At 43.4% G+C, this 27,367-nt stretch overlaps 1 long non-coding RNA gene across 1 annotated transcript in view; it reads right to left on the bottom strand.

The window, feature by feature from the left end:
• Positions 1 to 6,862: 6,862 nt before the first annotated feature.
• Positions 6,863 to 27,367, bottom strand: part of LOC123335152 — a 45,606-nt gene continuing 25,101 nt past the window's right edge. The window contains exon 3 of the long non-coding RNA XR_006553525.2: positions 6,863 to 7,229. This is a non-coding gene — a long non-coding RNA (uncharacterized LOC123335152). The remainder of the gene's footprint in view (positions 7,230 to 27,367) is intronic.

Below are 27,367 nucleotides of genomic sequence, written 5' to 3' on the forward strand. Positions count from 1 at the left end.
TAACACAGACTGGATCTGGTATAATTTTAAAGCCACTCAAGTTAAACTTAACACATCATAAACAGTACTCATCAAGTAATGCTTGGAAGTGTTTGAAGATATTTTTAGGAGTGCTCCCCCCTAAGTCCTGGATTTATCATTTTGTAAAGCAGTCCTGGAGGAAGCCACAGACACTGGAGTTTGTGAACCAGTCTGTACCTGGTACCTCTTTGCCCTGAGCCTCATGGGTCCCACGGGCCCCAGAACAATCTGTATTCCCCTGGTTGAAGATGATAGCATAATGTCAGTGTACTTAAAATTCAATTTCATTCTTCCTCATCTGTGCTCCATTATGCAAGCCTTTGAGACAGTCTCCAAAGAAGGTAAGCCTTCTATTGATTCCCATTCTCCTACATAGCAACTGGTGGGTAGCAAGCCATGGTATAATATGAGGGGGTGAAAATATTGATTCTAGGAAACTTAATATTATTAAAAGACAGTTGTATTAAATCTCTTTCCTGGACTTAGCCAAGCACTTTTTTTTTTTCCCTTTCCCATTTTCAGAAAATCAATGAAGCTAATACCCTTGTTAGTTTTAGAGTTTCTACGACAGCAGTTTCATGTCATCATAGAACCATCAGAAGGTTTGTAGGCTCAGCACTCGAAGCTTGCAGCCCTTGACTGACTGAAGATAACAACATTCCTCTCTTTAGTTATCCTGTGCTCAGAGAGGGCAAGTTGTATTCGGATTACATTTTCCATGTATCCGTTTTCTCCAGTGTGTAAAAGTCTCCAGATAATGCTCAGCCTTCACCATAAAATGCCTAAGTGCTTGTGATCAAGTTCGTTACACAAATGCAATTTGCAGTTTGGGAGAAGTCTAAAGAAATACAACCAGGAAGAATCAGCAAGGGGAGGGGGCTGCTTGATGGAGAACACCTGCCAACCAAAAACCCCAAAATCTGCTATTTAAGACTATAAGTCACACTGGCTTTCTGTGCACCATCCAAACACGAGCTTTCTTTTTTATATGAAGCAGCTGCCTCTGATTTGCAACAAGATTAAAGCATTTTGGAATCTCTCTCCAGATATCCAAGTTCTGATAGAATGTCTGCTATGTCATTATCGAATATAACAAGACTGTAATATGGCTCCAGAGTCAATGAACCAAAGACTGGAATCTTCTTATAATTACATAATATGAAACTTCTTGTAATTCTGATGCCATGAATTTGGAATTTGTGATTAATATGGGTGAGACTGCTAAGCAAGCATTTTCATTGTAGATACTGCAAACAGTATTTTAAAAATAAGATGGCAAGAATAATGCTGAAACTATGTGAAAAACAAACTGTTTTCAAGCCCCCCTCAAAGACTTTAGAAGCCACAATTAGCATGCAAATATTTGTGGTGCTTTTTATAGTTATTTTATAGCCCTTTTTTCTGGCTTCTGTTGAGAGTGGCATTCTCAAGCTTCTGATTGACCAAATCCACCTGGATATTCCAGACAGTATGAACTGATTTGCCCCAAACAGGATTCTCATTGTCTCTCTTCCTGTTTTCCCTCTTTCCATGAAAGGACTCATCTTTGACATCTAAAAGAGAAATCTGAAAAGCAAACAAGGACCATTGGTTAATGTTGACACTGTTTCGGAATTATCTGTCTAACTTGACTCCTCTCCTCTAGAATTCAGCTTGTCACTGCTTCCTCCCCACTCACTGGAGCCCTGAAAGGCCTCCCACCCCACCTACCAAGATCTCTGGTCCCAGAGACACCCTCCTGAATAAAACAAAGCCTCAGATCATATTGGAAACTGTCCTTGGCTTCACATCACCCATCAGTTAATATGCTGAGTCATCAGCATCGTGGGCCGAGAAGGCTCTGGACACAAAGATGATACAGACAAGTCTGAGCAGACACCAAAGCAGAAATGCCTGTGTCCTATTTGAGTGACGGTAGAAGACCAAGCAGACTCAAAAAGGAGTTGTTATTAGTGATATTTATACAAAATGGGTTACAGACATGAAGGGGGTCCAGACTACTGGAGACTTGAAAATCAGCCTGGGACTTTTTGACTTTATCCCTGCATCCACAGGGAGCCATGGCATGTCATGAGCAGAAAAGGCAGATGGAAACAATGTCCAATTGTTAACACCAACCCCCTCACCTACGTGTGTGTGCGTGCGCTCAGTCATTCAGTTGTGACTGACTCTGTGTGACCCCATGGACTGTAGCCCACCAGGCTTCCCTGTTCATGGAATTTTCTTTACCCCTGCACCACCTGGGAAGCCCAGTCCCCTCCCCTACCACCACACAAACAACTGAATAATGTCATCAGGCTACTGGTTATTTTCGCTAGTGACCACTTTGTCTTTCATAGGAAAAAAAAGAGAGAGAGAGAGAGAGATTGGCAAGTAACTATTTGTTTCCCTTTAATACACTTTGAATTTTTAAGTAACACTTTATACTGGCCCTACAAACATAAGCTCCATTCCAGGGATCAGCAATATGTTAGTAGTAGGCTATAATTTAACTGGGATGGTTCTTTCTCCAGAGGCTACAAAAATAGAAACACAGTACATCACCAGATAAAATACTAAAATATTAATGAGGGGATATCATTTCTTTGAACCAAAAATATGATGAAGAATGCATTAATGAAGGTTTCAAACTTACATGCAAGAAAGTCTAAGGCCTTTTCCAAAATGCTAATTGTTTAAAATTAGAATAAGATGTCTTTAATACCTATAGACTATCAGAGTTTGTCCATAGACCATCAGAGTTGGTCTATAGGTATTATCCTAAACACTGATGCACAATCCCAACATATAATTCCTGAGAAGCTCAGAATGACCACAACCAAATTGATTCCTCTCCAAAACTCTACCTCCATTAAGGGTATTAATATTCACCTGTTTACCTAAACTGGAAACGAGGCCATCATCCTTGTCTCCTGCCTCTCTCCCTAAACTCTTGCATCTTGGGTTTCCCAATGACCATCACTTATTTCCAACACATCTGCCTCAATCAGTCCTGCTCAACACTCCCCACCATCACTGCCTTATCATCAATCTCCCAAAATATTTCAGTAGCCTTTTCAATGGCTCTAACAGTCTAACAGCCAGCTGCTCTCTGCTAGTATAACCACTCCAGAAATTCACCACCCTGCTTTCTTTCTCCACTTGCTGATGTGTTCAGTCATGGCCAACTTTTTGTGACCCCATGGACTGTAGCCCACCAGGTTCCTCTGTCCATGGAATTTTCCATGCAAGAATACTGGAGTGGGTTGCCATTTCCTTCTCCACCTGACAACCCCCTTCCCCCTTCAACTTACCCCAAAGGTCCCTTCCTTGCACCCTCATCATTTCCCACCTTCTTCTCCAAGAACGAATGGTTTCCTCCTCTAGATTCTATGTCATTTTTTCCTTTCTTATTAGAACACTTAGCCCATTTTGACTACGATTTAATGTTTAACGCTCATTCTTCCCCAGTAAATCTGAGTATTCCTTGAGGTTCAGATCCATGCTTTATTCTTCTTGGAGTCTCTGGGGGAGGATAGCATATCTCCTGAGACATGGTACACCCTCTCAAATATTTGCCAAACTCAGATTGGTTTTCTTGCCAATGAAGTGAGGTATCTGATCATTTCCAATTTAAGCTTTTTAGATTTTGATGACTGCACATCTTATGTCACTTAAATTCCCTTTGTCCATCCTCTCCTTGTAGCTGTTTCTCTTTGGCCTTTCTAAGAGCAAACCTCTGACAAGCAGCATTTGGTAAAATATTTTGCCACTAGCTGGATGCTTACAGGAAGCACAAAGGAAAGAGTAAGTACAGTAAAAGATCTATGTGTATTTCAGCACCGACTTTAGAAAAACCCTATATATATACACCCCTATAGAGACAACCCACACCCTAACTCTGGCATTGACTTCTAGAGAAAACAGCTGTACTTAGGGACCCAGTTGTATGCTCCATTACTTGGCCAACAAAGGTCCATCTAGTCAAAGCTATGGTTTTTCCAGTAGTCATGTATGGATGTGAGGCTTGGACTATAAAGAAAGCTGAATGTTGAAGAATTGATGCTTTTGAACTATGGTGGAGAAGACTCTTGAGAGTCTCTTGGCCTGCAAAGAGATCCAACCAGTCCACCCTAAAGGAAATCAGTCCTGAATATTCATTGAAAGGACTGATGCTGAAGCTGAAACTCCAATATTTTGGCCACCTGATGCAAAGAACTGACTCATTGGAAAAGACCCTGATGCTGGGAAAGATTGAAGGCAGGAGGAGAAGGGGATGGCATCACCGACTTGATGGAATGAGTTTGAGTAAGCTCCAGGAGTTGGTGATGGACAGGGAAGCCTGGCATGCTGCAGTACATGGGGTCACAGAGAGTTGGACACGACTGAGCGACTGAACTGAACTGAAATGTGTGCTCCAGTGCAGATATTAGTGTGTTACATGGCTGATAATTACCTGTGGGAAAAAATAGCAGCATGATCCCCACAGTGATCACTCCTCGTGCCAGCTGAACGGCTTTCTCAAACCCACACCAACCTGACATAGCCAATTACTAATGTCAAGAGAGCAGGAAATGAATGGCTCATGGTTTGAAGCATCAGTAATTTAAATTAAAATGTTATAAAGATTCATCATTCTTCCTGGAGTGTAAATGAATGAAACTCTAAGTGTATGATAAAGACATGATAATTGCCAGCAAATTAAGTTCCAATAAAGATGAAGAGGGAAATCGGTCTTCTTGACTCTTGGACTATTTCCTTCCAAAAGTATTTGATTGTTTCACATTAGGAAGGCAAACAACTCAACTCTGTAAAGATCATGCTTTTGAGGTAAGTGTCACCAGGAGTCACATGGGAGAAGCTTCCATCGGCAGCATCCCTTGTACCCACCTGGAGCTGATGAGGTCATGTGCTCTTTAACTATGGTACTCCTCCAGTGAAGACTTGGTCCAGATATGTGCTGAATAAAGAAAGGGCAGGTTTTATTTCATCCAGAACTTCTGGAGCCCACTGATCTGTGAGAACAAGCGTTGCATGAGTCTTGATTCTACATTCAGCAAAGCAACATTGCATTTAGTCAGAGACCCTATAGGAATAATTTCCTAGAACTCAAACCACAGCTAGACCTCCTCTACAACACAGTTGGCTCTTCCACCTTCATTCCTCTGCCTCCTCCACTCTACAATTTCCCCTGGTCCTTTTAGTCCAAAGTCATTTTATCAGATAATCTCATTCAAAGTAAGATATTGAGGCTATGGTCCCATGTGTCGTGTCCTCCATTTGAGATCATTTAAAAGTCCTGTATGCAGGTCAAGAAGCAACAGTTAGAATTGGACATGGAACAACAGACTGATTCCAAATAGGAAAAGGAGTTCGTCAAGGCTGTATATTGTCACCTTGTTTATTTAACTTATATGTAGAGTACATCATGGGAAATGCTGGGCTAGAAGAAGCACAAGCTAGAATGAAGATTGCCAGGAGAAATATTGATAACCTCAGATATGCAGATGACACCACCCTTATGGTAGAAAGCGAAGAAGAACTAAAGAGCCCCTTGATAAAAGTGAAAGCAGAGAGTGAAAAAGTTGACTTAAAGCTCAACATTCAGAAAACGAAGATCATGGCATCCGGTCCCATCACTTCATGGCAAATAGATGGGGAAACAGTGGCTGGCTTTATTTTTCTGGGCTCCAAAATCACTGCAGATGGTGATTCCAGCCATGAAATTAAAAGACACTTGCTCCTTGGAAGGAAAGTTATGACCAACCTACACAGCATATTAAAAAGCAGAGACATTACTTGGCCAACAAAGGTCTGTCTAGTCAAGGCTATGTTTTTTCCAGTGATCATGTATGGATGTGAGAGTTGGACTGTGAAGAAAGCTGAGTGCTGAAGAATTGATGCTTTTGAACTGTGGTGTTGGAGAAGATTCTTTAGAGTCCCTTGGACTGCAAGGAGATCCAACCAGTCCATACTAAAGGAGATCAGTCCTGGGTGTTCATTGGAAGGACTGATGCTGAAGCTGAAACTCCAATACTTTGGCCACCTGATGTGAAGAACTGACTCATTTGAAAAGACCCTGATGCTAGGAAAGATTCAGGGCAGGAGGAGAAGGGGATGACAGAGGATGAGATGGTTGAATGGCATCACCAACTAGATGGACATGAGTTTGAGTAAACTCTTGGAGTTGGTGATGGACAGGGAGGCCTGGCATGCTGAAGTTCATGGGGTTGCAAAGACACGACTGAGTGACTGAATTGATTGAAAAGTCATTTAAAAGAGAGTTGGCATATACACACCACCATGTGTTATCCGGGATTCCCATGTGGAGCTAGTGGTAAAGAACCTACCTGTTAATGCAAGAGATGTAAGAGACACAGGTTCAGTCCCTGGGTCTAGAAGATCCCCTGGAGGAGGGCATGACAACCGACTGCAGTATTCTTGCCTGGAGAATTCCATGGACAGAGGAGCCTGGTGGGCTACAGTTCATAGAGTCACAAAGAGTTGGACACGACTAAAGTGACTTAGCATGCACGAAGGTGTTATCCAACCATCCACAGATGAAATTTGGGTTCATTCACTTAAAAAAAAAAAAAAAAATATATATATATATATATATATATATATATATATGAAGTACTGACACACACTACAATGTGGATGAACCTTGAAACATTATGCTAAGTGAAAGAAGCCAGACACAAAAGACCACATGTTGTATGATTTTATATATGAAATGACCAGAACATGTGAACCCATAGACACAGAAAGCGGAGTTGTGGTTGCCAGAGGCTGGAGATAAGGAGTATGAGAAAGGACTGCTTAGTGGGTACAGATGTCCTTTTGGGGTGATGAAAATATTTTGGAACTAGAGATGGGTGTGTTGTGGGTGTATCTAATGCCACTGAAGTCTTCACTTTAATATAACAGCTAATTTTGTGTTTCGTGAATTTCACCACAATTTTTAAAGAGGAAGGAGATTTGTAGATAGTCAGCCAGGAGGCTCTTATGATGAGATTTTTTTCAGACATAGTGGAAATAGGGTAGAGGTTCCTATTAAGGAAATTTCTCAGGTTCCTTCCCTAAATCCCAGGAATGAGTTTGCCTTTGCTCAGGACTGCACTTGCCTCAGATAAAATATCCTAGCAGTGGCTTGTCTGGGAAGCAAGGTTAGCTCCAAGAAAGGCAGACGGGCTGGCTTCAGCCTTCCACTGGCAGGGATCCATCCTCTGCGGAGAAAAAGAAAACATAAGTAGCTAATGTTGACTGGAATTATTATTATTATTATCCTTATGCTATGTTGACCTTTTCTTTTCCATGGCCTAAAATCAGATTGTGTGCTGTTTATTCAGCTTTTGCCTGGGATTCTTTTTTAGGTTCTATTGATTCTCTACTGCTGCTGCAGCAGAACCAGGCCAAGGCGAGACCTGGTGGTTACACACAGCTCACTTCATGGTTTCACCCGCAGACACAGGAGGAGGTAGCGACACGGGTTTCTGGTCACTGATGGCACACAGCTTCTCTCTTTCTTGCTCATGCCCCAGGCTCACCTGGGAAGCCTACCCAGAGTCTTACCCAAGGGAACCCAACTCTGGGTTGCTGAGATTCCAGCCTCTAGAGTCGAGAAGTCTGAGACTTGAAGACCCACTCGCTCGATTCCCATTGGAGCTTTGATAAGAATGCCAGCCTTTCCTGGGGCAGGAAATCAGTGTCAGGAAAGGAAAGGATAAAAAGAAGGGGGAACTAGCTGGGAATGAGCTTTGAATACATAATGCTTTGCTGTCCTGCATTTTGATTTGAGTGAATGTACATTCAAAATTGCCTTTCTATGACAAAGCTCATCAGAAGGAGGTCCTATCTATCAGGGTGCAGTCAAAAGGCAGAAATCACTCTAGTTATTTTAACAAGGAAGATGGGATACAAAGAAATGTTAACGATAAGAGATACTTAACTGTTTTATTTTTTTAAAAGGCTGAAAGGAACCCTCGAGAAGTAGCATCACCTCAGGGAGAGAGATAAAAAGAGCAAGAACTAGGAGAGAAGCCCCTTTTCCCATCCCCAAGGCTGAGACTCAGAGCTTCTCAGAAGGGGGCTTAACTACCACAGGAATTTGCAAAGTGCTGGTGGTCAAGAAACTTTCTGGAAGGCAAAGTCCAGAGACAGCCTTGAGAAGCAAGTCATTGTCAGGGTATGAGTGGGAAGAGCTCTGGGAAGTGACCATTGCGGGGATAACATGGCCGGAGGGACAGTGGGAGCTTGGTTGCATCAGTCACTGGGCCACTGCAGAGAATGGTAACAACTGAAGGCTCAGAACTCAGAAGCAAAGAGTCTTCGCCTTGCACTGCCCTTCTAGAACCCTCCAGTGATGAAGGCCACGTTTGTCCAGTGGGCAAAGAGGAAGTGTGGACAGGCTCCAGCACTAGTATCAAAAATCAGGAGAAAGAAGAGTGGATCTGCACGTGAGAGATAATACATTGAAACTAGATTGACCGGCACCCCGTTCTAGATCTAGGCTCACTTTCAGGGGTTCCCAGTTCTAGGTCTGGCCTCACCTCCATGGGATCCCCATTCTAGACCCAGTCTCATCTCTGGGGGACCCCATTCTTGGTGTGGCCTCGCCTCCAGGGGACCCCATTCCAAGTGTGGCCTCACCTCTTGGGGACCCTCATTCTAGGTCTAATCTCATCCCTTCACCTCAGTTCCCTTCAGTGAACTGCTACCATAGAGTCTCCATCCCTGTTGCATGGAGACAGACAACATCCTTCACCAACTCCATTTCCCAGTGAGTGAGTGAGTGAAAGTCGTTCAGTCATGTCCAACTCTTTGCAACCTCATGAGCTATACAGTCCATGGAATTCTCCAGGCCAGAATACTGGAGTGGGTAGCCTTTCCCTTCTCCAGGGGATCTTCCCAACTCAGGGATCAAACCCAGGTCTCCCGCATTGCAGGCAGATTCTTTACCAGCTGAGCTACAAGCGAAGCCCAAGAATACTGGAGTGGGTAACCTATCCCTTCTCCAGGGGATTTTCTCAACCCAGGAATTGAACCGGGATCTCCTGCATTGCAGGCAGATTCTTTACCAGCTGAGCCACAAAGGAAGCCCCCATTTCCCAGTATTCAACAATATATCCAGGTGGGTCAAAGAACATCAATAAACTTTCCAAATCAACAGTCAATCAATGTGTTCACAGTGTCTCAGGAGGAGAAGAAAGGTAAAGAGGAGGACTTTCATAAACTTAGATAACTTAGATATGGCCCAGAATGGCTATATTTTCACCAAAGTCAGTTTCTTTTTCCTGATATACTCTGTTCCCAGTTTTCTGTTACAGTTAGGCTGATTATAGCCAGTGGGATGTAAGCAAAAGTAATATGTCCCACTTGAAGGCCTGGCCCCTAGAACAGCCCCAGCCCCTGTGTCCCCTCTTTGCCATGACCCACTAGCTGCCTGCAGAAGAGAGCTTCTAGGGAAGGGGATTAAGGCCCTGAGTCATCCTTTGGAGGAGAGCATCCCTGGAGAGTTGCCCAGCCAGGTATCTCCACCTTGGACTGTGATGAGAGGAGGGAATAAGCCCTTAGTGCACGGGTGTCCAGAGAAGCTGCATCTGAATAACTTGGAGACTTGCTAAAAATGCAAGTTCTCAGGCCTCAACCTGCACATACACATTGGAAACCCTGGGAGAAAGTTTCTATAAGCCCTGTATTTTAATAGAGGTTCTTCTATGGCTCAGATGGTAAAGAATCCACCTGCAAGGCTAGAGACCCAGGATCCTGGGTTAGGAGTATCCCCTGGAGAAGGAAATGGCAACCCACTCCAGTATCCTTGGAAATTCCATGGACAGAAGAGCCTTGCCATCTACAGTCCATAGGGTTGCAAAGAGTTGGACATGACTGAGCAACTAAGCATGCAAGCGTGTATTTTAATAAGGAGATTTGGACACTCTAAAGTTTGAGAACATCTGCCTTATTGTATAAGGACACTAAGATTTGGAGGGTTTTGTTAAGTCCACAGGAAGTCACAACATATAAATCAAAAACTGAGTCCTCAGTAACCAGTTAAAATTTGACCACTGTCTCACCAGGGACCTCTGTCACGACTCATTAATTCCAAGCCTGGACCAAGCTGATTAGGTCTTCATACAGTTGAAGATTACTAACCTCAGATATCACCTATGACACTTGACCGGGAACCAGGACTGCGTTCATTACATTGAGTTATTTTGGACAAGCTGGGTAACCTGATCATTTTATTGCCTCTGCAAAAAGAGCAGATCAACCCCCCACCCATGTACTAGTCACTTGGAGGAAATCCTCAGAGAAGGATGAGCTAGTAGATTGCATGTCCATGTTTAGAGAAATTCTATATGACTGTTTTTATACCCATCAAATTTTACGAAACGAAAAGCAGCCACTCTTCAGCCCCATATACCAGCTGCAGACAAGGGACTATGCAGATGCAAATAGTCTAGGCTAGCTCATTTTCAATTTAGAACTTTCCTAATGCTAAGTTTTCTGTTTCAACTGTTGGCCAAAATGGAATACCATCTCTACAAAAAATTTGGGCTGTTTAAGTTCCCAAATATAAAGTCCAAATTTTAGGGGTTTTGAAATCACATACTTTTCCCAGGAGGAAAAGTATCATCATTCCAGAGAAATGGAAGCTTGGAAAGAGCATCTAATATCAAAGCGATGTGTTTAATTAGCCACGTGGGTAAACAAGAGCTGCCAGGAATGTGGTGGCTCAGAGGAGAATCGTGGCATTTAGTTCCAGCTCTGTGCAAAGCCACATCTTCAGCACTTAGTTCAGAAGTAATTACCATCTTGCTGGCCCTCGGGTAGAGGGAGAAAAGAAATAACTATATTCATCTTGTGATTAAATGGCAATTAGCAGCTAAGTGCCCTGCAATAACATGGCAGTTACCACCTCATCACAGCGTCAGCAGCTTCCCTGGCCAATCCCACCAGCCTGCTGGGTATCAGAGCCCAGCGCTGCAGGTCTAGGACCGTGGGGAGGACCCAGGCACCAGCCAGAGTGAGGCACAAATTAGTGGTTAAAAGTGTGTACTCTACAGCCAAGCAGCTTAGGTTCCAAACACAGCCTCACCACTTATCAACTTGCCAACTTGGCCAAGTTGCTAAAAGTTTTTAGTGTCAGTGTCCTCATCTGAAAACTGAAGGAAAGGAGTTGTTTCTAACACATAGTGTGGTGAGCATGAGGCTTAAGTGAGTTACTAGACGCAGTGTTTACTAGAGCTCCTAGAACACAAAATATCTCCAGAGATGGCTAATGTTTCCCCATGCTTCTCCTCCATGGGGCTGGGACAGATTAACTCTTTCCTGCCTTGCATGCATGATTTAATGCTTAAAATCATTTTAAGTATATGTACCACCAAAGCAAACACAAGCACAGATAAAAAGAACCCTCTCTTATATCACCCTGCCTCTTTGGTTCTGAGTGAATTCTGATTTATCCTCCACCCAAGGGACCACCCTCAGTTGCTCCAGATTGTGAAATAAATAGAAGCAATGTCTGAGAAGGCCTGAACAGAAGTTGTTTATCACCCCCAAAAGAGCAAGGCGATGGATTTGGACAAGAAATTGCATCTCGAGACAGAATGAATGAGGATGAACCAAAGTAAGACCACAGGGATGGTGGGTGTGGCCAAGTTCTCGATTATCTACTTTACAACCAACATTGCTCCTCAGGTTGGCATCTCCTCTCCCCAGAGATTTGGTGAACTTGGTGCACCAGTGATTTCTGAAATTAGTTTTAAAACATAAGCAGATGGTAAATCTGTTGTAAAACCAAAGAGCCTTTTTAAGGCTACACATTTGGGGGCAGCAGGGTTCTTTGTTCTCAGATGCTTGCCCACCCCTTGCCCTACTCAACACTTAGTAGTTGGGAACTTCTTTCCCCATGCCCCTTGTCAATTAGTGTAGTCCATCTGGAGACAGTGGTAAAACCAGAGGCTCTTATCCTACCTGTAGCAGAGCTTCCAACAGTGCCTGCATCTCCTCTCAGAGAGCCCCGCACGGTGAGCTCCCAGGTCTGGTCAGGACATCCCCACTCTGGGACTCCAGTGCAATACCACATCCTTGCAACGCCCTTCTCCAGCCCAAGAGGTGGCAGCGGAATGTTCTTATTGCTCATCTCTGATGGCCTAATGGCTCTCTAGTTGTTTCTTAGCTCCTACATCACATACGTAAACAATTCCCTTCATTAAATTCCCTCTGTTTGAAATACCTATGCTGGATTTTATTTCCTGAAGAAACCCTGACTGATAAACCATTGCTTCATCTATATTATTTCCGCCCCCCCTCCAATATCTCAGTGAGAAAAGCACTGGACTTGGAGAAGGCAATGGCACCCCACTCCAGTACTCTTGCCTGGAAAATCCCATGGGCGGAGGAGCCTGGTGGGCTGCAGTCCATGGGGTTGCAAAGAGTCTGACACAACTGAGCGACTTCACGTTCACTTTCATGCATTGGAGAAGGAAATGGCAACCCACTCCAGTGTTCTTGCCTGGAGAATCCCAGGGACGGCAGAGCCTGGTGGGCTGCCGTCTCTGGGGTCGCACAGAGTCGGACATGACTGAAGCGACTTAGCAGCAGCAACAGGAATCAGGAGCCCTGAGTTCTGGTCCCAGTTCTACAAATAACTGACAGTATTCCCGAGGGCATTCTTCTCTGTGCTTTGGTTTCCTAATAAATAAGATGATTGGGCTAGGGGACTTCTAAGATTACTTTCAGCCATAAAGTTCTGGGACTAGACATTCTGACCAGTGTCACCGTGTGGGGCCCAGTGGCATTGACTTACTCCCTGAGTTGGTTGGAGAACATTCCCAAGTGCGCCGCTTTACATTAGCAGCTGAGACAGAGCAAGGTGGTCTTGGCCGTGTTGTAGGTGGTGGAAGGAATTGAGGAGGGTGGCGGTGGATGGTCTGCATGTGTGGAGGGGTGGTCACACATATGCTTGTATGTGCTCGGGATTCCCTAAGAAACCTTCGTTGGCACATTGTTCTCTCTCGATTCACGATTCCCACTTTTATCTCTTAGATTTAAAATGATAGCTTAGCACATTAGCGTTGCAAGATGGAGACTGGTAAGGATGATACTATATAAATTAACATCCTAGCCAAATTAGTATAAAGATACTAAGTCACAAGCATGAATACATGGCATATTTGATGTCTTAACAAGTAGATTCTATTTTCTTTCTCTCCTCTGAACTACGAGTTCTCAATCATTTTTTTTCACACAACAGTGTGATCAGTTATGGGCCATAGTTGGGTATATAGCTGGTATATGCTTCTGCTGCTAAGTCGCTTCAGTCGTGTCCGACTCTGTGCGACCCCATAGACGGCAGCCCACCAGGCTCCCCCATCCCTGGGATTCTCCAGGCAAGAACACTGGAGTGGGTTGCCATTTCCCTCTCCAGTGCATGAAAATGAAAAGTGAAAGTGAAGTCGCTCAGACGTGTCTGACTTTAGCAACCCCATGGACTGCAGCCTACCAGGCTCCTCCATCCATGGGATTTTCCAGGCAAGAGTACCAGAGTGGGTTGCCATTGCCTTCTCCGAAACAACACTTATAGAGTAAGCTTTTAACTGGTTTTAAGCTACAGTTGCAATCAAATACATTTTTAAGTCAGTTATCAGTTTATGCCCTTTACTGATAAGATATTTAAATATAAGCTTATATGCATGCAGGTATGTTTACATACAACACACACACAAACACACACCCTCACATTTGCAAAATTCACCCTTGAAGATACTACTACAGTGAAAACTCTTCATAGAAGTTATCTTCTCGGGCAAATAGATAGTCCTAAACTTCACTCACAGTAATCTATTTTCTTTTAACTCCTCAGTCAGTACTTCATAAAAAGGCTGATAATAAGCTTTTTTATCAGAAACCAGTACTGAAATATTAATATTAATCTGTAACTGCAGTGTCCAATAGGGTAGCCACTAAACACATGTGGTTATTAAGCACTTGAGATATGGCTGATTCGAATCAATTTGTAGCATAAATACAAACACTCACCAGATTTTAAATCCTCAGTATGAGAAAAATACGACTTTCCAGGTGGCGCTCTCAGTAAAGAACCTGCCTGCTAATGCAGGAGACACAAGAGACTGGAATTCTATCCCTGGGTCAAGAAGATGCCCTGGAGTAGAAAATGGCAACCAACTCCAGTATTCTTGCCTGAAAAATTCCATGAACAGAGGAGCCTTGTCCATAGGGCTGCAAAGAGTTGGACACAACTGAGCACAGGAGAAAGATAAACATAATATATCTCATGAATATTTTTATGTTGATTGCATGTTGAAATTATAATATTTTGGATACATTGTTACAACTCAACATGTGCTGTTTTTAATTAGAAAATACTAAAATACATCGCATCATATTTCTACTGGGCAGCACTGATTCTAGAAGTTAAAGTGAACAAAAAGATATTTCTACTGTGTTTTCTTACAGAAGAACCTTGATGAGAGGCAGCAGTATTGACCACAATTGATGGGGGCAGGGATGGAGACTGGCCAAATTTACAGGAAAGATGGATGGTTGGAGTTTCAACCTGCTGACACTCAAATCAAGCTTCAGTCTATACAGAAAATAGCAAAGACCCAATTAATGGTGCTGTACACTGAAAACAGCATCTCTGTGTTAACAGTTTGTGCGTTCTTCCGAAGCCCAAGAGACAAGGGCCTGAGGTGATTTCTCTTATTGATTGAAACCTGAAGAAAGTAAGGACCTTGGAGTTAAAGTTTCCAAGGCTTGACTTCCCATATTGTCTCCCATTTCAGTATCATTCAAAAGCACACGTCAAAAATAAGTCTTACAAACATACAAGAGACTTTAAAGCTTTGGGCTTCCTTCCCAGGTGGCACTAGCGGTAAAAAACCCACCTGCCAATGCAGGAGACATATAAGAGATGTGGATTTGACCCCTGGGTCAGGAAGATCCCCTGAAGAAGGGCATGGTAATCCACTCCAGTATTCTTGCCTGGAGAATCCCCATGGACAGAGGAGCCTGGCGTGCTACAGTCCATGGGGTCGCACAGTTTTGGACAAGCCTGAAGCGACTTAGCACGCGCACACACACTTAGCTTTAAGACATTCAGTGGGAAAAGATTGCATACACATCGCATCTTACATCTAAATAATTATATTCATCATCTCAGTCCTTGCACATAGCATGAAACCTGGTACACAGTGGGTGCTTAATGATATTTGCTGAATGCACCAAAGGAACAACTCAAATATGGCAGTTATTGAAATTTGGATCCACTTCCCTTGTGGCTCAGATGGTAAAGCGTCTACCTGCAATGCGGGAGACCTGGGTTCAATCCCTCTGGAGATTGATCCAGGAAGGTCAGGAAGATCCTCTGGAGAAGGAAATGGCAACCCACTCCAGTACTCTTGCCTGGAAAAGCCCACGGATGGAGGAGCCTGGTAGGCTACAGTCCATGGGGTCACAAAGGGTCGGACAGTACTAAGCGACTTCACTCACTCACATGCTGCTTAAGATAAGGAAACAAAGACGCAGTTCTAGAAAATCAGAATCATAGTTAAAGAAATTATCAAGAACAGATCACAGTCATTAAAAGGATGAAAAACTAAACCCAGCTTTTTCAGAATTCCATTGTTGTTCAATCACTCAGTTGTGTCCGACTCTTTGCAACCCCGTGGACTGCAGCACACCAGGCTTCCCTGTCCTTCACTATCTCCCTGAGTGATGCTATCCAACCATCTCATCCTCTGTCGTCCCCTTCTCTTCCTGCCTTCATACTTTCCCAGCATCAGACTCTTCTCCAGTGAGTCACTTCTTCCGATCTGGTGGCCAAAGGACTGGAGCTTCAGCTTCAGCATCAGTCCTTCCAATGAATATTCAGGACTGATTTTCTTTCGGATAGACTTGTTGGATCTCTTTGCAGTCCAAGGGACTCTCAAGAGTCTTCTCAAGCATCACCACTCCAAGGCATTAATTCTTCAGCACTCAGCCTTTTTTATTGTCCAACTCTCACATTCATGCATGACTACTAGAAAAGTCATAGCCTTGACTATATGGATCTTTGTCAGCAAAGTAATATGTCTGCTTTATAATACACTGTCTAGGTTGGTCATAGTTTTTCTTCCAAGGAGCAAGCGTCTTTTAATTTCATGGCTGCAGTCACTGTCCACAGTGATTTTGGAGCCCAAGAAAATAAAGTCTGTTACTGTTTCCATTGTTTCCCCATCTATTTGCCATGAAGTGATGGGACCAGATGCCATGATCTTCACTTTTTGAACGTTGAATTTTAAGCCAGTTTTTTTACTCTCTTCTTGCACCTTCATCAAGAGGCTCTTTAATTCCTCTTCACTTTCTGCCACAAGGGTGGTGTCATCTGCATACCTGAGATTATTGATATTTCTCCCAGCAAATTAATTCCAGCCTGTGCTTCATCCAGCCCAGCATTTCTCATGATGTACTCTACATATAAGTTAAATAAGCAGGGTGACAATATACAGCCTTGATGTACTCCTTTCCCAGTTTGGAACCAGTCCATTGTTCCATGTCCAGTTTTAACTGCTGCTTCTTGACCTGCATACAGGTTTCACAGGAGACAGGTAAGATGGTCTGGTATTCCCATCTCTTTAAGAATTTTCCACAGTTTGTTGTGATCTACACAGTCAAAGGCTTTAGCATAGTCAGGAAGCAGATGTTTTTTTGCAATTCTCTAGCTTTTTCTATGATACAACAGGTATTGGCAATTTGATCTCTGGTTCCTCTGCCTTTTTAATTCCAGCTTGTACATCTGGAAGTTCTCAGTTCACATACTGTTGAAGACTTGCTTGGAGAATTTTGAACATCACTTTGCTAGTGTGTGAGATGAGTGCAATTATGCAGTAGTTTGAACAATCTTTGGCATTGCCCTTCTTTGGGATTGGAATGAAAACTGACCTTTTCCAGTCCTGTGGCCACTGCTGAGTTTTCCAAATTTGCTGGCATATTGAGTGCAGCACTTCAACATCATCTTATAGGGTTTTAAATAACTCAGCTGGAATTCCATCACCTCCACTAGCTTTGTTCATGGTGATGCTTCCTAAGGTCCACGTGACTTCGCATTCCAGGATGTCTGGTTCTAGATGAGTGATCACACCATCATGGTTATCCAGGTCATTAAGATCTTTTTTATACAGTTCTGTGTATTCTTTCCACCTCTTCTTAATATCTTCTGTTTCAATTAGGTCCATACCATTTCTGTCCTTCATTGTGCCTATCTTCTCAAGAAGAGTTCCCTTGGAATGTCTCATTTTCTTGAAGACATCTCTAGTCTTTCCCATTCTATTGTTTTCCTCTGTTTCTTTACATTGTTCACTTAAAAAGGCTTTCTTATGTCTCCTTGCGATTCTCTGGAACTCTGCATTCAGATGGGTATATCTTTCCTTTTCTCCTTTACCTTTTGCTTCTCTTCTTTTCTCATCTATTTGTAAGGCCTCTTCTGACAACCACTTTGCTTTTTTGCATTTCTTTTTCTTGGGGGTGATCTTGATCACTACAGCCTGTACAATGTTCCAAACCTCAGTCCATAGTTCTTCAGGCACTCTGTCTATCAGATATAAATCCTTGAATCAATTTGTCACTTCCACTGAATAATCATAAAGGATTTGATTTCAGTGAATGGTCTAGTGGCTTTCCCTACATTCTTCAATTTAATTCTGAATTTGGCAATAAGGAGTTCATCATCTGAGCCACAGTCTGCTTCCGGTCTTGTTTTTGCTGACTGTATAGAGCTTCTCCATCTTCACTGCAAAGAATATAATCAATATGATTTGGGTATTGATCATCTGATGATGTCCCTGTGTAGAGTCATCTCTTGTGGTGTTGGAAGAGGGTGTTTGCTATGACCAGTGCATTCTCTTGGAAAAACTCTGTTAGCCTTTGTCCTGTTTCATTTTGTACTCCAAGGCCAAGTTTGCCTGTTACTCCAGGTATCTCTTGACTTCCTACTTTTGCATTCCAGTCCCCTGTGATGAAAAGGACATCTCCTTTTGATGTTAGTTCTAGAAGGTCATATAGCTCTTCATAGAACCATTCAACTTCAGCTTCTTCGGTTTCAGTGGTCGGGTCATAGACATGGATTATTGTGATATTGAACAGTTTGCCTTGGAAATGAACAGAGATCATTCTGCTGTTTTTGAGATTGTTTGAGATGGCACCCAAGTACTGACTCTTTCGTTAATTATGATGGCTATTCCATTTCTTCTAAGGAATTCTTGCCCACAATAGTAGATATAATGGTCATCTGAGTTAAATTCATTCTTTCCTGTCCATTTTAGATCACTGATTCCTAAAACTGTCAATGTTTACTCTTGCCATCTCCTCTTTGACCACTTCCAATTTACCTTGATTCGTGGAACTAACATTCCAGATTCCTATACAATATTGTTCTTTACAGCATTGGATTTTACTTTCACCACCAGACATATCCACAACTGGGTGTTGAGTCCACTTTGGCCCAGGCTCTCCAGTACTCTTGCCTGGAAAATACCATGGCCAGAGGAGTCTGGTAGGCTGCAGTCCATGGGGTTGCAAAGAGTTGGACACAACTGAGCGACCTCACTTTCACTTTTCACTTTCATGCATCAGAGAAGGAAATGGCAACCCACTCCAGTGTTCTTGCCTGGAGAATCCCAGGGACAGAGGCGCCTGGTAGGCTGCCATCTATAGGGTCACACAGAATCAGACACGACTGAAGCGACTTAGCAGCAGCAGCAGCAGCTTCAATCTTTCTGGAATTATTTCTCCGCTCATCTTCAGTAGCATGTTGGACACCTTCCAATCTGGGGAGTTCATCTCTCAGTGTCATATCTTTCTGACTTTTCATACTGTTCATGGATTCTCAAGGCAAGAATGTTGAAGTGGTTTGCCATTCCCTTCTCCAGTGGACCACATTTTTTTCAGAACTCTCCACCATGACCCGCTCATCTTGGGTGGCCCTACATGGCATTGCTCTTGGTTTCAGTGATTTAGGCAAAGAGCTTAACTGAGGAGGATCTTGATTTTTCTGCCAGTTATGTAATAACCATCTTGATAGTTTTTTAATAAGAAAAAGAAGCCTGGTCTCTTTGCTATCTCAATGTGTACTGGTTTGCATTATTTTTGTTCAATCTTTTTACACTTACAAAAAAATCTATTTAAACTTCACATTCTTTTTCCTTTGAATGGATAGTGTGGGCACCGGGTAGACCTCAGGGGCTTTTGGGGTGGATAAGACCAATAACAGGAATTGCTAATGTGGTTTCTATTGAATGTGATGGATTCATTAGGTAAAATCCTTTGATAAATCGAGAGTACTACATTTTTACTCCATTCGTCTTTGTCTTTTGGATTCCAAGGCGACATTGCTGACAGTTCCACTTTGAGCTAAATGAGCAGCCTTGCTTGAAGAAACTGGTTTAAGGGACTTTCACAAGCCCTTGCATTTGCCTTGAAGTCACACTGAAACTTCTCTGCAAAGAAGAGCCCTCAATCTCCCCAGTGAGTCACAGCAATGAGACCCAAGCCTCCTCCCTTTCACATAGTAAGTCAACCTAGACACAACCAGTGTGGTGGTTAATATCCCAACCAGTGTGGTCGTTAATATCCCAGTCCTATTTTTCTTTTACAATCAAATGGAAAGTTTTAATATATATAATATACATAAAAGAGTTACACTCCACAACCAAGTGGGATTTATTCCAAGGATTCAAGGCTGGTTTAACATGCAAAACTCAAATGTAATATGAACTTTCTAGGTGGCTCAGCCAATGCAGGACATGTGGGTTATAATCCTTGGGTCAGGAAAATCCCCTAGGGAAGGAAATGGCAACCCACCCCAGGATCCTTGCCTGAAAAAATTTCATGGACAGAGGAGCCTGGCAGGCTATAGTCCATGGGGTCGCAAAGAGTTGGATGTGACTGAGTGCCTGATCCCACACCCGTCTATCTAACCTGTCATCTGTCATTATCGTTCAATTTCTATCCATCTATCTATCAATGAGAGGGAGATAGAGAATGGGACAGAGTAAGCAAGAGAGAAGGATCTTGTGTCACTAGCATGTCACATCCTCGACCCTCTGTGGCTTCAGTTCTTTTAAGCCACTCCAGTTGTGACAATTTGTCCCCGTAGCCCCAGGAAATGAATACGTCAGGTGACAAGGCTCAGCAGAACCCAGAGAACAAATGAATCTGACAGTTTGTTCAGAAAGGCTGGGAGTAAGCTTGTCTTGGCCAAGTCTATGAAGAGCGGAGGTCCTGCTCAGCAGTGTGCGTTCTCTGTGAGACTAAAGCTTCCCAGACCTATGTTGTTCAGATTTATTCATAACTGCTCTTCCTGGCTGCACCCATATGCCTTTAAGGAGCTCACCTCCTCCTGCAAAGGTATCCACCCTTGGGCTCCCCTGTGAGCCTCTGGATAGAAAGAATAATGCTCTTATGGTCCTTATGGCCTCAGCATCCAGGGCCACGTCCACCACATACAGGAGCTTAATAAACATCTGCCAAGTGGACCAATGGAATCAATCTGTGATCAAGAGTCCTCCTTGGAGCATACATGCATTTCACAATAACTCCTGTGTCTCCATTCCAGCTCTTTCCCTAAATACCTCCTCCAAGTGGGCCTCTTTGGGGCCAACATGGTGTCAGGCCCACTCCCTGACCTGATCAGGCTTCATCACATAGATCCCTTAGCTGCCGAGTGGAGGCTGTGAAGCACACCATGCTCTCCTCTTGCATTTTCACATTCAGGGCTATCCTTTATTTGTTTAAAATCCTACCCCTTCAAATCTCAGCTCAAATGCAGTGACTTCTAGGAACCCTTTCTGAATTTCCTAAAGCAGCTTTGACCTTCCTCCTCTACTGCATTATGGAAACCCTTAGCTTTGAAGCCTTTGACTGTGTGGATCACAACAAACTGTGGAAAATTCTTCAAGAGATGAGAATATCAGACCACCTGATCTGCCTTCTGAGAAATCTGTATGCTGGTCAGGAAGCAACAGTTAGAACTGAACATGGAACAACAGACTGGTTCCTAATTGGGAAAACAGTACATCAGGCTGTATATTGTCACCCTGCTTATTTAACTTATATCCACAGTACATCATGTGAAATGCTGGACTGGATGAAGCACAAGCTGGAATCAAGAATGACAGAAGAAATATCAATAACCTCAGAGATGCAGATGACACCACCCTTATGGCAGAAAGTGAAGAAGAGCCTCTTGATGAAGGCGAAAGAAGAGAGTGAAAAAGTTGGCTTAAAGCTCAACGTTCAGAAAACTAAGATCATGGCATCCAGTCCCATCACTTCATGGAAAATAGATGGGGAAACAATAGTAAAAGACTATTTTTGGGAGGCTCCAAAATCACTGCAGATGGTGACTGCAGCCAAGAAATTAAAAGACGCTTGCTCCTTGGAAGAAAAGCTATGACCAACATAGACAGCATATTAAACTATAGAGACATTACTTTGCTAAGAAAGGTCCATCTAGTCAAAGCTATGGTTTTTCCAGTAGTCATGTATGGATATGAGAGTTGGGCCATAAAGAAAGCTGAGCTCCAAAGAATTGATGCTTTTGAATTGTGGTGCTGGAGAAGACTCTTGAGAGTCCCTTGGACTGCAAGGAGATCCAACCAGTCAATCCTACAGGAAATCAGTCCTGAATACTCATTGGAAGGATTGGTGCTGAAGCTGAAACTCCAATACTATGGCCACCTGATGCAAAGAACTGAGTCATTGGAAAAGACCCTGATGCTGGGAAAGATTGAAGGCTGGAGGAGAAGGCGATAACAGAGAATAAGATGATTGGATGGCATCACCAACTAGATGGACATGAGTTTGAGTAAGGTCCAGGAGTTAGTGATGGACAGGGAAGCCTGGCATGCTGCAGTCCATGGAGTTGCAAAGAGTCAGACATGATTGAGCAACTGAACTGACTGACTAACTGACTAGCTCTGAAGCCTAGCTGTGTTCTTTATTCTGGTGGTGGAGGAGGTGATGATATTGATATGATCGAGCCCCTCAGCTAGGTGTCCTTCCCTTCATCATTCCAAGTATCCAGTTTTATTGTAATTTCTTGCTTGTCTGCCCACTATGTTAAGAAGCTCCAGAGGACAGAAGACAAGTCTTTTCCCCTTGAAATCTGCAATATCCACCTGCCATGCAGAAGGCATTCAACCAGTAACCCCTAGGGAAAAGTTTGGTTTTTCTTGTGCTCTCCATTGAACCAGGGGTCAGCTAACTATGACGCACATGCCAAACCCAACTCATGGCCAGATTCTGTATAGTGAGTGAATGGATTGGAGACTGACTATAGATGGCCTCAACAAAGCCTACTGTATTTACTCTCTGGTCCTTTACAGAAAAGGTTTACTGACCTCTACCCTAAGCACACAAACACGGTCTGGCTTGTATAATAATTTCGCTGTGGTTGCAGTTTCTTATCTGATGACCTCCTTTCAGCTTACCCAGAAATTCTCCCAAAGACTCAGGAACAGATCCAACCCAGACAGCCTGGATGGAGCAAATGCCAACCACCCTCCAAAAGGAGGCACTTTCATGTTTTCAAAGTATCTGTCAGTACCTCAGATTTTAAAATTTCTCCCTAAGCCATTGTAAATGGAGTCTACAATTTCAAAAGCATTATCACTTCAGAGGAAGGCAGACTCACTTCCCTTGCCTGTGCAGCCAAGCTGCTATAAGATCCCTGGTAGGAAGTTAAGTTTCTCAAAGAGAAACCAGTAACTGGGCTGAGCTGGTAAAAGTAGCTCTTCCTTATCCACAGAGTATATGTTCCAAGACCCCCCCAGTGGATGCCTGAAACCATGGATACGGACTGAACCCTATTTATACTCTTTTTCTCTCTACATACATAGATATCAAAAAGTTTAATTTATAAATTAGGCTTGGTAAGAAATTAACATCAGTTCAGTTGCTCAGTTGTGTCCTACTCTGTGACCCCATGGACTGCAGCATGCCAGGCCTCCCTGTCCATCACCAACTCCCATGCTTACTCAAACTCATGTCCATTGAGTTGGTGATGCCATCCAACCATCTCATTTTCTGTTGTCCCCTTCTCCTCTCTCCTTCAATCTTTCCCAGCATTGGGGTCTTTTCCAGTGAGTCAGTTCTTCACATCAGGAGGCCAAAGTATTGGAGTTCCGCTTCAGCATCAGTCCTACCAATGAATATTCAAGACTGATTTCCTTTAAGATGTTCTGGTTGGATCTCCTTGCAGTCCAAGGGACTCTCAAGAGTCTTCTCCACACCACAGTTCAAAAGCATCAATTCTTCGGCGCTCAGCTTTCTTTATGGTCCAACTCTCACATCCATACATGACTACTGGAAAAACCATAGTTTTGATTAGATGGACCTTTGTTGGCAAAGTAACTGATAATATATAGAACAATTGCAACAATAAACTATAATAAAAGTTATGTGAATGCCGTCTCTCTCTTTCTCTCAAAATATCTTATTGTACAAACTTAATGCCTTTTACATCCTAAGTGTTTACTGGGCACTGTGGCCATAGTTTTTGCACTTTGAAGTGTGACAGTAAAATCTACACAAGTTCTTTTTCCTTCTTCACCATTTCACAGATAAAAGAGTCCTGCTTACCATAGATCTGAGCAACACCAGCATGTGATTTCTTTTCTTTCCTTAAGTTGAGAGCATTCACCTTTTCACTTAAACAAAGTACTTTAAGGCTTCTCTTTGGTGCAGCTGACTTGAGAGCGTCACTCTCTTTGAACTTTGAGGCCATTATTGAGCAAAATAAGGGTCCCTTGAACACAAACCCTGTACCACCACAACAGTGATCTGATAACCAGGACGGCTACTAAGTGACTAAGGAGCAGGGTGCTCTGGACAGAGGGATGATTGGCATCCCAGATGACATGAATCTGAGCATGGGATGGCGCAGATGGCATGAGATCTCTTCATGTTACTCAGAACAACTTAAACCTTAATGAGCTGTTTATTTCTGGAAGTGAAAATGTCGCTCAGTCATGTCCCACTCTTTGACACCCCATGGACTATACAGTCCATGGAATTCTCCAGGCCAGAATACTGGAGTGGGTAGCCTTTCCCTTTGCCAGGGGATCTTCCCAACCCAGGGATAAAACCCAGGTCTCCTGCATGGCAGGTGGATTCTTTACCAGCTGAGCCACGAGGAAAATCCTTATACCTGGAATTTTCCATTTAATATTTTTGAACCCTGGGTGACCACAGGTAATGGAAGCTGCAAAATGCAAGACCATGCATGGTGGGGGTTGGGGGCTTAGATTTGCTGTGTAGGAAACGTGTCCTCAGCATGAGGAAGAGAACCCAACACTGTGCAGACAAAGTGAAATCCACCCAAAGTGTGGTGTGTTTTGTGTGTGTGTGTGCGTGAGCACATGTGTGTATTCACGCTGCATGTAACCAACCTGGCTGGTCTGAACTGTGTTCTAGGGTTGGGCGATTTCATTCTTCTCCACTGGGGAAAACCTCTTTTCCATAAGCCCTTCCAACTTGCCTATCTTTGTGTTTGCATTACTTCCTTGTTGTCCGTTTTTATAAGTAAAACTTTTCTCTAATGATGACTGCATCTCCCTAAAAGCTTCTCCCGAGTTCTTTTCAAAGCAGCTGGATCCATCTTAATATTTTCCCACCGTAATTGCCTCAGGCCAATTTCTTTTAAAGGAATTAAAAATGCAAATCTAATATTCTAATTGCATAATAGGATCATCTTGGCAGCTCGATCAATACTATCTCCCACTGTCAATACTATGGCCAGACTGCGTGGATGTCAGAGCCCACTGGTCTCACTTTATCACTGGCCCCGTGGCCCATCCACATCCATAAGATGTGACATTTTATGGGTGGCCTTCCATCAGTCAGCTCTAATATTTGAGCATCACAGAGAGGCAGGTTGTCATCTCAGCATCCGCCTTGCCCTGTACCAGACCACACACAGATGAATCCTTCATGGTTTCCAGGACTAAGTTAAACAGCAAGAAAGAGCCTGGTTGACAACCACCCACAGGATTGTTTTTCCAGGTCACCATGCAATGGAATTGGGGCTTTCCAGGTGGCCCCAGTGGTAAAGAACCTGTCTGCCAATGCAGGAGATGTAAGAGATGTGAGTTTGATCCCTAGGTTGTGAAGCTTCCCTGGAGGAGAGCACGGCAACCCACTCCAGGATTCTTGCCTGGAGAAACCCATGAACAGAGGAGTCTGGCAGGCTACAGCCCGCCGGGGGGAAGAGGGGGGGGGGCGCGGGGGGGGGGGGCGGTCACAAAGACTTAGCATGCACATACATTCAATGAAATTAGAAGCAAAGGACCTACCCCCAAAGGACAAGTCACCCCCAAAGATCCCCAATCTGTCAATGCAGTTACAGATCATTACCGATGACACAGGCCTGGAGTCAGGAGACCCTGGCTGAGAGATCCAGCTCAGCCAGTCTTCAGAGGTCCCCTTGAGCAAGTCATCTAGGCTCTAGGTGCCTCAGTTTCCCCTTCTACAAATAACCCTGTTCACCTAGGCTGAATGTTAAGGTCCCTGTCAACCTAAAACTTATTTTACTTCTAGAAGAGTAAAGCTCATACTCTGAGTAGCAAGAATGAGGAATATTGTCAGTTGATTAAGATAAGAAACATCATTACTACTTCTGGGCTATTTGCCAATTAACATTAGAAACATCATAATTAACACATCATACAAATTCTCCTTCCATTAAGAAGTTTTTTCCAATAGATCTCCTTCACCCTCTCTCTCAGCTGATTTTTTTTTAAGTTTCAAATACCATACAATTTGATCCAAAACACAATCATTCAATTTACCCACCTCAGCCAGAAAAAAAGTGCTTGTGAAAGCTATGTCAAAGATCGTAAATTTCCTTAAACAGATCTAAGCAACTGGAGTGTAGCAAAACTTTAGGTTCTTCTTAAATCTGATTATAGAGCAAACTGATTTAGAATAGTAACTGGGCCAAAGTCTTTTAGATTCTCTGAAGAACACCTTTCCAAATTGACAGCACACAGTAAAATTAAAAAAAAAAAAAAATTGGTTTTTTTTTGGCTAGAGAGAGAAGTGCTCCGTGTATATCTGTGGGAGTCTTACATGTAAATATAGTAAAAATTGTTATTTATGTCCTTTTTTTTGTAGTTTATTCAATTATCGGTTTTCCAATATAGGTTGGGTCTTGTGTAAGGACCCAGCACACGTGTGCATTTCTTTATTCGGGTCTCAAAGTGACGTCAGGGGTCAGCAGAGAGTGGAGTCCTTGTTTCCAGAGGAAGAAACCGAGGCTGGGGGACAGTCAGAGACATCCCCAGGAATTACCAGGAGCCATGAAAGTGACAGAAGATTCCAGGATTGTTCGAGAAAACAGGAAGGAAAGGAAAGGTTCTGAAGAGTTGAGGCGGCAAAGGGTTCGGTTTTCAGAAAGGGTGTAAGGAGGACGTGGAGACAGGGAGGAAGTGGGGGGAGAGGCAGGGTTATTCTGTGAAATACAGACCAGTGGGCTTGATATTGATCCTTGGCAGAGCACGAGGACGAATCGTGACGGGTTGATCTGTGCGCCTGGGGACGAGAAAACAGGGACTGCCAAGAGGCTGCCGACTCCTAGACAAGCCATCCCAATCTAATCTCGTTTCCTCTCCTGATAGGGTTATTAGGCTGGTTGATCAGCGGATCTGGATTTCAGCAAGGCACTTGACAGAGTCGCTCAGGATATTCTTGTGGACAAGAAGGAGAAATGGGGATGGGACCAGGGGACGGTTAAGTGAATTTGTAACTGGTTGAACAAGCGTGTCCAAAGCGTTGATTAATAGAGTGATGTCAGCCTGGGAGGAGGGAGCTGTGTGCCCTGGGGCTCTGCGTTTTGCTCTGTTCTGTTTAACCAGCTTATCAGTGTCTTGAGTGGTGTTGTAGGAGGCAGGCTTGTTAGAACGCGGAAGGACATAAATACGGGGTCAGTAACAGATTAAACAAAAGAATCGTGATCCAAAACCTTCTCCTCCTGCTAGTCCAATGGCCCCCAACACCTTAAAGAAGAAAAGTAATAGAAATGAGTGCACAATCCTTTAATTAATTCCCAAATCAATAATAGCACAATAGAGAATGTTGGCTTAGGAGCAGTTCAAGGAGGGAAGACAGAGTTCTAGGCCCAATATACTCCCGTAACTGTGGTAGTCAATAGCAAAATCTAAGGGGTCTTGGATATCATCACAGATTTCCAGGGCCCCCTCTAAAAGTAGCTGTGATCTTGCTAGCTGGTGGGCTGGTGGAGACCCAGGTTCAATCAGGCACTGTATTTAAAGGCCAAGTAAGAGAAAATTGACTTCCCTGGTGG

Source organism: Bubalus bubalis, chromosome 1 (genome assembly GCF_019923935.1).
Source record: "Bubalus bubalis isolate 160015118507 breed Murrah chromosome 1, NDDB_SH_1, whole genome shotgun sequence".
In the NCBI taxonomy this organism is placed as follows: Eukaryota; Metazoa; Chordata; class Mammalia; order Artiodactyla; family Bovidae; genus Bubalus; species Bubalus bubalis.